This window comes from Marmota monax, unplaced genomic scaffold (genome assembly GCF_021218885.2).
Source record: "Marmota monax isolate L192 unplaced genomic scaffold, Marmota_monax_Labrador192_F-V1.1 WCK01_AAM20220418_F8-fsc00096, whole genome shotgun sequence".
Lineage (NCBI taxonomy): Eukaryota > Metazoa > Chordata > Mammalia > Rodentia > Sciuridae > Marmota > Marmota monax.
Window position 1 is genome coordinate 1,517,307 of NW_026695236.1, and position 11,406 is coordinate 1,528,712.

The following is an 11,406-nucleotide window of genomic DNA, read 5'->3' on the forward strand; positions in this document are numbered from 1 at the left end:
TTATAACAATTCATGCCCTTTTAATGATTTGCTTAGCGTTTTTGTTCATGATTCTTAACTCAAGCTTAATTGTGTGTCTGTATTTTTATTAATATGTGTGCACATAGGTGTGTTGTAATTTCTTAAGATATTATGTAATACATAATGTAATATATTATGTATTTATAGTATATGTAACATACACCTTATAGAATTCAATATCACCATCATAAGAAAGCTTTTAAAAGAAATAATGTTAACTATTTTAAAGGTTTTTATTATTCCTATCAATTTTCACTTCTTATTTATCATCTTTACTTTGAGTCTTAGTTCAGAGTTCTTCCAATTGGTTTGACTTAAACCTTTGGTTTTATAAAAGCATTGTAGAATTTCAGAACTGAAAGTCCTTACTGACCATCAAAAGACCAGAGCTACTTATCTTTGAAGCATTCAGATATTCTTGTGTATGGCCACAGGCTCTCTCTGTTCACCCAGCCTGCATTGCCTAACTTACTCATAGGGAAGGTTTTAATTCACTTTTCTGCCCCCACTGCCATCAGAATACTGTCACTTTCTGTTATGTTCTGAAGACAGAAAACAGAAAATAAAGATAAATACAATGCACATGCCATATGTCTAAGCTGTGATGCCAAGGACTTGTATTTTCTCAACCAACATGCCTTTTCTCTGATGATTTTTAGCAGATCTTTCTCAGGCATAGCTCAGAAATCCTGTACAGCTTGGCCTTTGGAATAGCAATCTGGTGGAAGCTTGTGTCAAGTCAATCTTAAATCTGCATGTGCATAGAAGACACAGTGATCTTATTTAAGTTACATAATATAAATGAACAAGAAATGCAAGGAATTATTTTTAAATATTGTTTTTCAGTTTTATGTAAAGTCGAAACGTTTATCTATAAAATAGAATAGTAATAATTTACAAAATTGTATTTAGTGTGGTAGCTTGGATGTTTTAGATTATGTGGCATGAGTGCTAAAACTCTCCACAGAATATTTTATTTCTAAGCAGCTTTCCATCACGAAAATACTTGAGATAATTAAATCATAAATTACTTTGCTTATGGGTTTCAGAGGTTCCAGCCTATGACCAAGTGACCCATTGCTGAGCCTGTGGTGAGTCAGCACATTATGGGGGGAGAAAAAATTGCTCACATCACAACTGGGAAGCAGCTAAGAAGGAGGAAGAGGCAAGGTTCCACTGCCCCTTCAAGGATAAGCATCCAAAGACATAAAGACCCCCTTAAGGATTTCACCACTTCACAACAGCATCATCTTGGAGATCATGTCCTTAACACATGTACCTTTGAGGAACACTTAAGATTCAAACTATAGCACTATTTCTTGACATTAGAATTAACTGAGCAATTTGGTTTATTTTTTTCATTTACTGAAAAAAATACCTTTATATGAAACTGACGAAAATCTGCTTTACATAAAAGAAACATGTATATTTAAGGATACATATATTCTCTTTACAAATAAATACATTTTAATATATAATATTTTTAGAATTTTTAATTTTTAGTAAGTATATAAATAAATACTATTTTTCTGTGAGTTGTTTTATGTGGTATCCACTCTCAAGGATTGAAAATTAAGGGTGGTCAGGATTAATTTTTGAAATAAAAATTGTATTAGTGAAAAAGCCATCTATATGTCATGCCGCAGTCTGGCTGCAGCAAAATAACCAGGGGGTGACGAACAACTTGTGTACCTTGATATAGCAGGAGTGGGAGCCGTTTATTGTAGGACAACAGAGGTATTTATACATTCCACACAGCTTATCTTAATTAGCATAAACTAGATACATCAGTCAACCAATAAGAAATCTCCACACTTAATGGCTCCCTGGTGTTACTTCACAAACCACTCCCTCTGGCATTTTGCCAGGCGCCATCCAGACTTGTTTACAGACTCTAATATTTCTCTGGCAAAATGCCAGGCGCCATCCTGACTTGTTTACAGACTCTAACAATTCCCCCTCTTGTTTAATTTAAATAACGATCATAGTGGTTTTTACATAAACACCACAAATAATCTGCTAGGAGCAGAAGGGGAGGATACAAAATTTCACAATACCAAGCCAATTGATGGCTCCATGCAAGAAGCCCTTGGAAAAATTATACCAGCAATGACACCATTTGCAAAGATACCGAGTTACAATTTGTTGTAGATTACAGTTTGTTGTCTCAGTCCAGGTAAAGCAGTGTCTCAATAGATTAACTCACAGTCTAGGTAAATCACAGTCCAGGTAAGTTCTGCAGGCAGCTAGCTTAAATCACAGTCCAGGTAAGTTCTGCAGGCAGCTAGCCTAAGCTGTAGCAGCAGAAACAGCAACAGCTCCGAAGTCTCGTCTGTTTCTCAGCCGAAGTTTTGTCTGGTTCTCAGCAACACTGGAAATTCTTCCACCTTCCTCTTCACTGGCACTGGGACGAAGGCAGGAACTCCAGATGGCTAAAGAAAATCCTGTAGTATTCCGGCAGGCACTAAGAAAACAACCTTCTGAACAATTTAGTACATTATCTCAAGGTTTTTTACATTTGAAATAAGCCTTAATAGTGCTCATTACTCATTATCTTCCAGGTGTGGGAGAACCATTGTAGTTACTGGCCTTGGAAATGACCAAACATCAGGGACACTGGTGAAAAAATTAAACGTATATTCTAACTTAGAAATATTTAATACATTATTACTAACTGTGGTCCTCATGCAGTACAGTAGACCACTAAAACTTATTCCTAAATCTACCTGAAACTTGTACTCATTGATCAGAATGTCCTCTTTCATCATTTCCTCCTTTCCCTCCATCCTCATAATCATCATTATATTTCCTCTTTCTATAAGATGGACTTTTTAATTCTACATCTCAGTGAGATCACCTCACATTTGTCTTTCTGTGCCTGTAATGAATTATTTCACTAAGTGAAATAGTGCCAGTTTCATCCATATTGGCACGAATTATAGAATTTTCTTATTTTACCAAAATGTCTCGTACTCCATTATATGTGTATATGTATATATGTGTGTGTGTATTAATGTGTGTATACACACACGATATTTTTTGTTTACCCATTCATCTGTTGATGTACACATAGTGGATTCTACAACTTAGCTATTGTGAATAATGCAATGAATATGGGAGTACATAAATATCATGACATATGATTTCATTTCTTTTGGATATATACCCAAAAGTGGAAATACCAGATCATATTGTAATTATAAATTTAGCATTTAGAGAAACCTCCATGCTATTTTCTAAAATGATTATACAAACTTATGTTGCCAATAACAGTGAGAGTTCCATTTTCACCAAGCATGGTGGCACATGCCTGTAGTCCCAGCAGCTTGGGAAGCTGAGGCAGAAAAAAACATGAATTCAAAACCAGACTTAGCAACTTAGCAAGGCTATAAGCAATCTAGTGAGACCCTGTCTCCAAATAAAAAATAAAAAGGGCTAGGGATGTGGCTCAGTAGTAAAATGCCTTGGGTTTTATAAATGGTACCAAAAAAGAAAAAAAGAAAGAAAAACAAACACAAAACTTCCCCTTTTTTCCACAATGTTGCAAACATTGTTATCATGTTTGTATTTTTGATAATAATCAATCTAGGAGATGTTAGCTAATATTGCATTGTGGCTTTAATTTTACTTTTTCCTAATGATTAGAAATTGAGTGTTTTTAATGCTACTGAGTTGTTTGAATTTCATATAAATGTTGGATGTTAGCCCCTATTATATATATAGTTTAAAAATACATTTTCTCAACCCATGGCTTACATCTTTACTCAGTAAATTGGTTCCTTGGGCTGTGCCGAATTTGTTCAGTGTGATTGAACCCATGTTTTTTACTTCTGCTTCCTACCCTTTCATTGTCAAATTCGAGAAATTATTGCCCAGATCAAGGTCATACAGATTTTCCCGTAGGTTCTCTTCTAGGTAGCTTACAGTTCCAAGTTTTATGCTAAATCTTTTTTTCCTTATATTCACCTGATTTTTATATATGATGTGAGATAAAGATTCGATTTCAGTCTTCTGCATGTGGAGAGTCAGATTTCCACTAACATTGTTTGAAAATACTGTCCTTTCACCACTATTTGTTCTTGTCATTTTTTTTAAAGTCAAACCATCATAAATATTCTTTCTGAGATTTCTATTCTGTTTCATTGCTTGATGTGTCTCTCTTTATGTCAGTGTCTTGCTGTTTTGATTACAATGAATTTTAAATGCATTTTGAAATCAGGGAATATGATGCCTCTAATTTTGTTCTTTCTACTTATGAGTGCTTTGGCTATCCAAGATCTTTTGTGGTTCTACATACATTTTAGGAAATTTTTTATGTTTTCTTGAAAAATGACAGTGGAATCCTTTTCCTCTTGATAGTTTCTCTTTATTTTTAACTGATACATAAAATATTTTATATATGTTTTGAAGTTCTATGTGATGTTTTAATATATGTATACATGTTCAATGTTCAAATCAGGTTAAACATATATGTCAATTCAAAAATTTATTATTTATGTTGAAAACATTTTCAAAATACTTTTGCTAGCCTTTTAAAAATATACAGAACATTATTGTTATTTATAATCACTCTACTATACAAGAATACACCATAATTTCTTTCTCTTGTCTCTCTCTCCCTTTCTTTCTCTCTCCCATCTAATCTATCTCTCCACAATACTCTCCTCAGTCTCTGGTAACCACTATTCTATGTTCAACTTGTTGAAATCAATCTTTTAAGCTTCCACATAAGAAGAAGATTATGTGGTACTTGGTTTTCTCTGCCTGGCTTAAGATAATACATGAAATTCTACGAATGCTCTCACAAATGACAGGATTTCTTCATTTTTTATAGATGAATAGTTTTCATTTTGTTTGTGTTCTACATTTTTAGTCTATTCATTGGTTAATGGGCAATTAGTTTGTTTTAATTTTCTGATTATTGTGAATAATGTTGCTATAACCTTGGGAGTACAGATGTCTCTTCTAAACACTTCTTTGATTTCCTTTGGATATATACTAATAGTAAAATTGCTGGACCATTTAGTAGTTTATTTTTAATTATTTGATGAATCTCCATACTAGTTTCCATAGTTCTATACTAATTTACACTTTAATCAACTATTTGCAGGTGTTTCCTTTTCTCCACATCCTCCCCAACACTTGTTATTATTTGTCTTTTTGACAATAAAAAAGTGGTCATATGTCATTGTAGTTTTCATTTGCATTTTTGGATGATTAATGATGTTGAACATTTTTTTCATATACCAATTGGGCATTTGTATGTATTCCTTTGAAAAATATCTATTTAGATCTATCGTCCATTTTAAAATTATATTCATTTACTTGTTAATTTTGTTATTGAGTTGCTTGAGTTTCTTATATGTTCTGGATATTTAATTCCTGTCAGATAGATAGTTTGCAAATATTTCTTCTTTCTACAGATTATATTCTCAATCAGTTGATTATTTCTTTTGCGGTTTTGAAGCTTTTTAGTTTGATATAATCCCATTTGTCTATTTTTGTTTTAATTTGCTATGCTTGCAGGGTTTTATTAAAAATATCCTTGCCCATTCTAATGTCCTGAAGCACTTCCCTCACATTTTTTTCCCAGTAATTTGATGTCTTAAACTTAAGTCTTTAATCTGTTTTTAGTTGATTTTTGTAACTGGTATGATATAGATGTTCATTCTTCTGCATGTGGATGACCCATTTTAGCAGCACCACTTATAGAAAAGACTGCCTTTTTTTTTCAAAGAGCATTCTTATGAACTTTCTGAAATATTATTTGGCTCTAGATGTATGGGCTTAATTCTAGGTTCCCTGTTCGGTTCCATTTGTCTGTGTATCTGTTTTTATGGAAATATTATGTTGTTCTAACTACAATATCCTTACTATAGCTTTGTGGTATATTTTGAAATTAAGTAGTCCTGTTTTTTGTTTTTGTTTTTTTCTTCTCAAGATTACTTTGGCTATTCGTGTGTGTGTGTGTGTGTGTGTGTGTGTTGTATTTTTATGCAAATTTTAGGATTGTTTTTTCTAGTTATGGAAAAAATACCATTGGTATTTTGATAAGAATTGCGCCAATTGGCAGGTTGTTGGGTGTAGTACAGATATTTTAACACTCTCACCAGTGTTAATCAATGAATTACTGAAATTCTAGTCATACGACTTATGGAAGAAAAAGAAATAAAGGACACCTATGAAATAGAAGGAGATGAAATTGTCTCTGTTTGCTGATTAACATGATCTTATATGTAGAAATTCTTAAAAATATCACCAGAAAACTTTTAGAACTGACAAACAAATTTACTGAAGTTACAGGTTACGTAATCCACATAATGAGTTAGTAACTTTTGCATATACTAATAACAAACTGACTGAAAATAAAATTAAGAACACAATCAAGAGGCTAGGGGTGTTGCTCAATGGTAGGTCACTTGCTTAGCTTATGCTCTGAGTTTAAAACCAGAACAACAACAAAAAAGGTAACATTTAAAAATAAAAAAAGACTTGGGAGTAAATTTAATTAAGGAGATGATGGATGTATACACTGAAAACTACAAAATACTGATAAAAAATTGACAAAAACACAATGAGTGGGAAGATATCAACATGTTCATAGTTTGGAAGAAGTAATCTACAAGTTCATTATAGCAAGGATAACCTCAGATCAAAGTGTGAATGGTAGAATTAGATATGTAGGGGAAAGCTTTAAGATTTAAGGAAAATTCACATAGGTATGCATTTTGAGGAGAGAAGGGCTGTAAATCCACAGAACCATACTGGGTCAGAGAAGATAAGTATATCTACACCTAAGAGAAGCTCAAAATTCTGACATCTCAACATGGATAGCAATTTATTCCTAACATGAAATTTCAAGCTACTATGATGTCCTCATTTTCAATAATGGCCATATGTCCTGGTTGTTTTGATCTCTTGTTCCAACTTCCACATTTATTGCTAACTGGTACATAAATCCAACAGCATTTGAGCCAACACAAAGATGCCTCTCCTTTAAAGACAAGCTTGAGAATTATACCATGGTATCAATGATCACCTTATTAATTAGAATTTAGAAGTAAAATATTCATTCTGCATGGCCAGGTATGAGTCACACAAAAACCTGGGAATTCCATTACTGTATAGGAAACAAAATATAGGTTTTAGGGACAACCAACAGTCTCTGGCACAAACATACAGGTAAAGTACTTTGACATATGCCTGGTTCATAATAGCTACTTTAACCAGGGATGTATTTTAGAGAGCTCTATCATAAAATAGCTGGGGGTAAAGGTCAATGGTGGCTGTAGCTGAGAAATCAAGGTATTATGAATTATTAATTATCCCAAGTAGCATTGACTTCTTTTTAATATATAATTTATTTTAATTTTATCTGATTAAAATGATCTAATCTAATAAGGTGGTATTCGTACCTGCTTTTTCACATTGCTGGGTGTATGATAAAGGACTTGTTAGTTTACCTGGTTCCTGAAAGCTAACTTTGGTTTGTGTTCATTGAACCAACCACCCGTCTGGTGTGAGACTTCAGTCTTAGACATTATTTTTTCTACACAGGAATAGATATTCTAGATTTAGACTAAAAGAACAATTGTTCTATGGTGATTATCTGGTGACACCCACACTGTTCTATTTAATACAAGAGGTAGGTTTCTGAACATTTAAAAAAAATTCTCAGACCAAAAGTTATATATCTTGGTACACCTGAAGACACAGGTCTGGAATATTATATGTCAATATTGTTAATCAGTTCTAAGGAAATAATGTTATTATGTAAGTATTTTTATCATTATAATTACTTATATTAATTATTATTCCTTTAGTAATTTTTCAACCATCCAACTAAGAAGATGGGACATTGTTGAAGGTCTTGAACTTAATAAAATCTATTTATAATCTTCATACAAAAACAGATTCATTACTTTATAGACACATCACATGTCTGTTGTCAAATAGTAATACTATTTCTATAATTTGAAATTCTTAGAATTAAGCAATGTTTATTGTTAATGATGATGGGAAGAAATAATGTGAAGTAGACCTGACATATAGATTGATATTTCTCAGAGATATCATCAGGAGAATCCAAGTGTTAGAGTGCTCTTTTTAGCTTCAGTAGCTGATTTATCTGTTATCAGTGACAAGGCCTGGACTCTAATTCTGTTTCCTATCCTGTAAGATCCTGAATGTGTCATCCTGATTCCAAATTTGAAAAGATTAGATATTCTGGCTATAAAAACCTAAGATTATTAATTAGAGGTATTAATCTGAAGTCAGTTTTTCAAAGTGTGTATTGATCAAGACTTTATCATTTTAGTGACAAGTTACAGAAACACGATTTAAAATAAATTAATAAAACTGGGTGTGGTGGCATGCATCTGTAGTACCAGCTACTAAGGTTGAGGCAGAGAATCACTTGAGCCCAGTATCTACAGCCAGGCTGGGAAACAGAATGAGAGACCATCTCAAATAAATAAACAAAATTAATAAAATTTGTGGGGGAGAAGCTTCTTGGAAGGCAATAGAAACATACATCTTTGAATATTTCTTGAACAAATGAATCATGGTGCTAAGAGCAGGGAACAAGATAATTGGCCAACCTTGGGCATTTGTTCACCCTGCTGCTTGCAGTATAAGTACTGGTGTATAACCAGAGAAGCAGAAAGTTGATGCCAATAATAACTAAAATTAGATTCTAAAATGGTTTGATTGTGAATACATTATTGGTTTGAATGAGTTCTGTCCTCTTAGAAGAGGAATTTAAGTGAACATTTGTACATATATGATTTAATATATTTATGGTATTATAAAATCCATATTTCTCACAGTACTTATGAATTTATGTCTCCTTAGAGGTCTAGATAACTAACTTGCTTAAATAAAAATTCATGTATTAGTTTACTAGGGCTGTTGTAACAAAGCACAGAAAGTGAATGATTTAAACCACAGATATTTATCATGTGGTTCTGGATGCTAGAGGTCAGAAATGGAAGTGTTGGCAAGGTTCTTGTCTTATGAATTCTGTGAGTGAATTTGTTTCATATCTCTATCCGTGGCTTATGATTGCTACCTTCATACTTACATATTATTTCTGTGTATGTGTCTGGGAACAGATTTTACAAAATCTTTAAAATGAAATTCACCCAAACCTCACTTTAATTTGTTGACTTCTGTGAAGACCTTAACTCTAAATAAGGTAACAGGGGCAGGATTTTGACATTCTCAGGCCCTAGGACTTAAATAGATTAATTTGGAGGAGAATTCTAATTAATCTGGTGGACAAAATTCTATCTATAACAACTATAATGAAGAATTACAGTTTTAAACTTCAGTTATAGATACATAAATTTCACACTTTTTTTCTGATAATGTACCCATTCCTTCACATACCTCAGGTTGGCAGAAAATATTCTCTTTGGGCATGGTTTCCTTTCTCCAAATATAAATCCTACAACTTATTCAGTCCATAGAGGCCAGTCTGCCTGAGAACAACCCAGGGCATGAGATTTGGGGAATTTGAGCTGTCTAGTGGTAGTCTTTCTTTCTTGCTGCTGCTGTTTCTATGACTGGTAACAATCTCACAGTCCTAAAGAGACTCCCCATAGTCTGAAGATCCTCATTTTCCCCTACTCTAGGAGCTCCTCTAGAGTCACAGAGGAGACTCTCAGGTTTTGGAAGGAAGGTGACCACATGGTTCTCCGTCTCCTCACAATCTGAAGCAGTGCTAAGTTGGAAGACATCCAGAACTCTCTCCCTCTGGTTTCCCAGGTTGCTGCTTTTATTTGATTTTGTGTACACAGTGACTATTCCCAGAGAACTCCCTCCAGACCAGATTAGTTGGGAGAACAGATAGCTTTAGCCTTATCCAATATTATGTTGTTGTTGACCCTTCCTTTCTCTATAATTATTCAGCCCTGGAAGTGAGCCTGATTCATCTGCCCAGACTATTCCACTTGGATGACCTTGGTATCACTTGGATGACCTTGATCTCCTTTCTGCCAGCATTTTGAAACCTGGTAGACTTTAAGCCATGGGATCAGAGACTTTATTAAAATACTAGCTCAGAGAGAAATTGAAATCTAGAACTTACAATTTACTTTTTAAGACTCCCTTGTCTCTATGTAGATATTGTGTCTCCCTCACCAGTGACATGAAGTGGACAGACATTGCCAGTTAACCCCTATAACTCACTAAAAGCAGTCAATTTTACTGTTTTGCTAGAATGTTTGGGTCCTCTTTCCTACTACATGCAATCTTATACAGAGGAGAATATTCAAAGGATTCTTCTTAGAATAGAAATAACAACATAAAGTCCTACTCTGTCAAAATTTTAAAGTATTAAAAAGATGGATTTCATGCCAACAGTTATTAAGGACATTTCAAAATTCTAGTATTTTGAGGAAGTCAGAAAGATGGTATAGTTTGTTCAAAGAACATTGCTGCAGATTTATGCAGTCAACCAAAAGAAAAATATGTAAATACATTTGCTGAGTTAAATTCAAAACATTATCCTACATGTCATTTATAATATAAATGGTGGAGTTATCTTTTCTCCTGAATAAAAATAATTTTTATTTTTAAACCCAAAATATTTGAAATTTAACAAACTTGTAAATGTATAATAAATTTACAGCTTTATTTTACAGAATCAATGAACAGGGCCCTAATCAATACTGTGGAGCAAGTCAAATATTCATCATCTATTAAGTAAGAAAACCCTTGGTTTTATGTCAAATTTAGCAAACATTTTCTCCCCCCACTCTCTTTATGTACACACATATATCTTTGAAATCTTTGATAGGTCTATTAGTGCCTGCATGTGACATAGATAAACATGAAATGGTAGCTTTGTGCTATTTCCATATTTTGGGTAAATATTTATAATTACTCTTAAAATAATGCAGATCCATAGGTTTAGTTGGTAAAGAAATCTTTAAAATGTCAAGCTTTCTCATATAAAAACAATTTTTAAAAAAATTTCATTACTAAACTTATAGCTATATGCTAATTATTATAAACAGCTTTGAAAACTTATTATCTACCTATACAACCATCTCCCCTACGAATAGGTCAGTGTACTACAAAAAAATAGACTCAGACATTTTTTTGAACATCAAAAATATAACTATTTATCATGGTAGAAGTTTACTACTCAAAACAACTTGCCAAGTTTGGTATTAAGGCCACTGATTCACCAATGTGTTAAGTAACTGGTCCCAGATCACCTGGCCTATAAATGATGGAGCTGGATAATAAGCTCTCTGCTATTTTGGCTCCTAATTCCACTATCTTTCCCTATGTCACCTCAGAAATACCTTCTCAATGATTTGTAGTGAAACTTGTTAAGAGACTAAACTTTAATAAGGTAATTATCGAAAGTTTAGT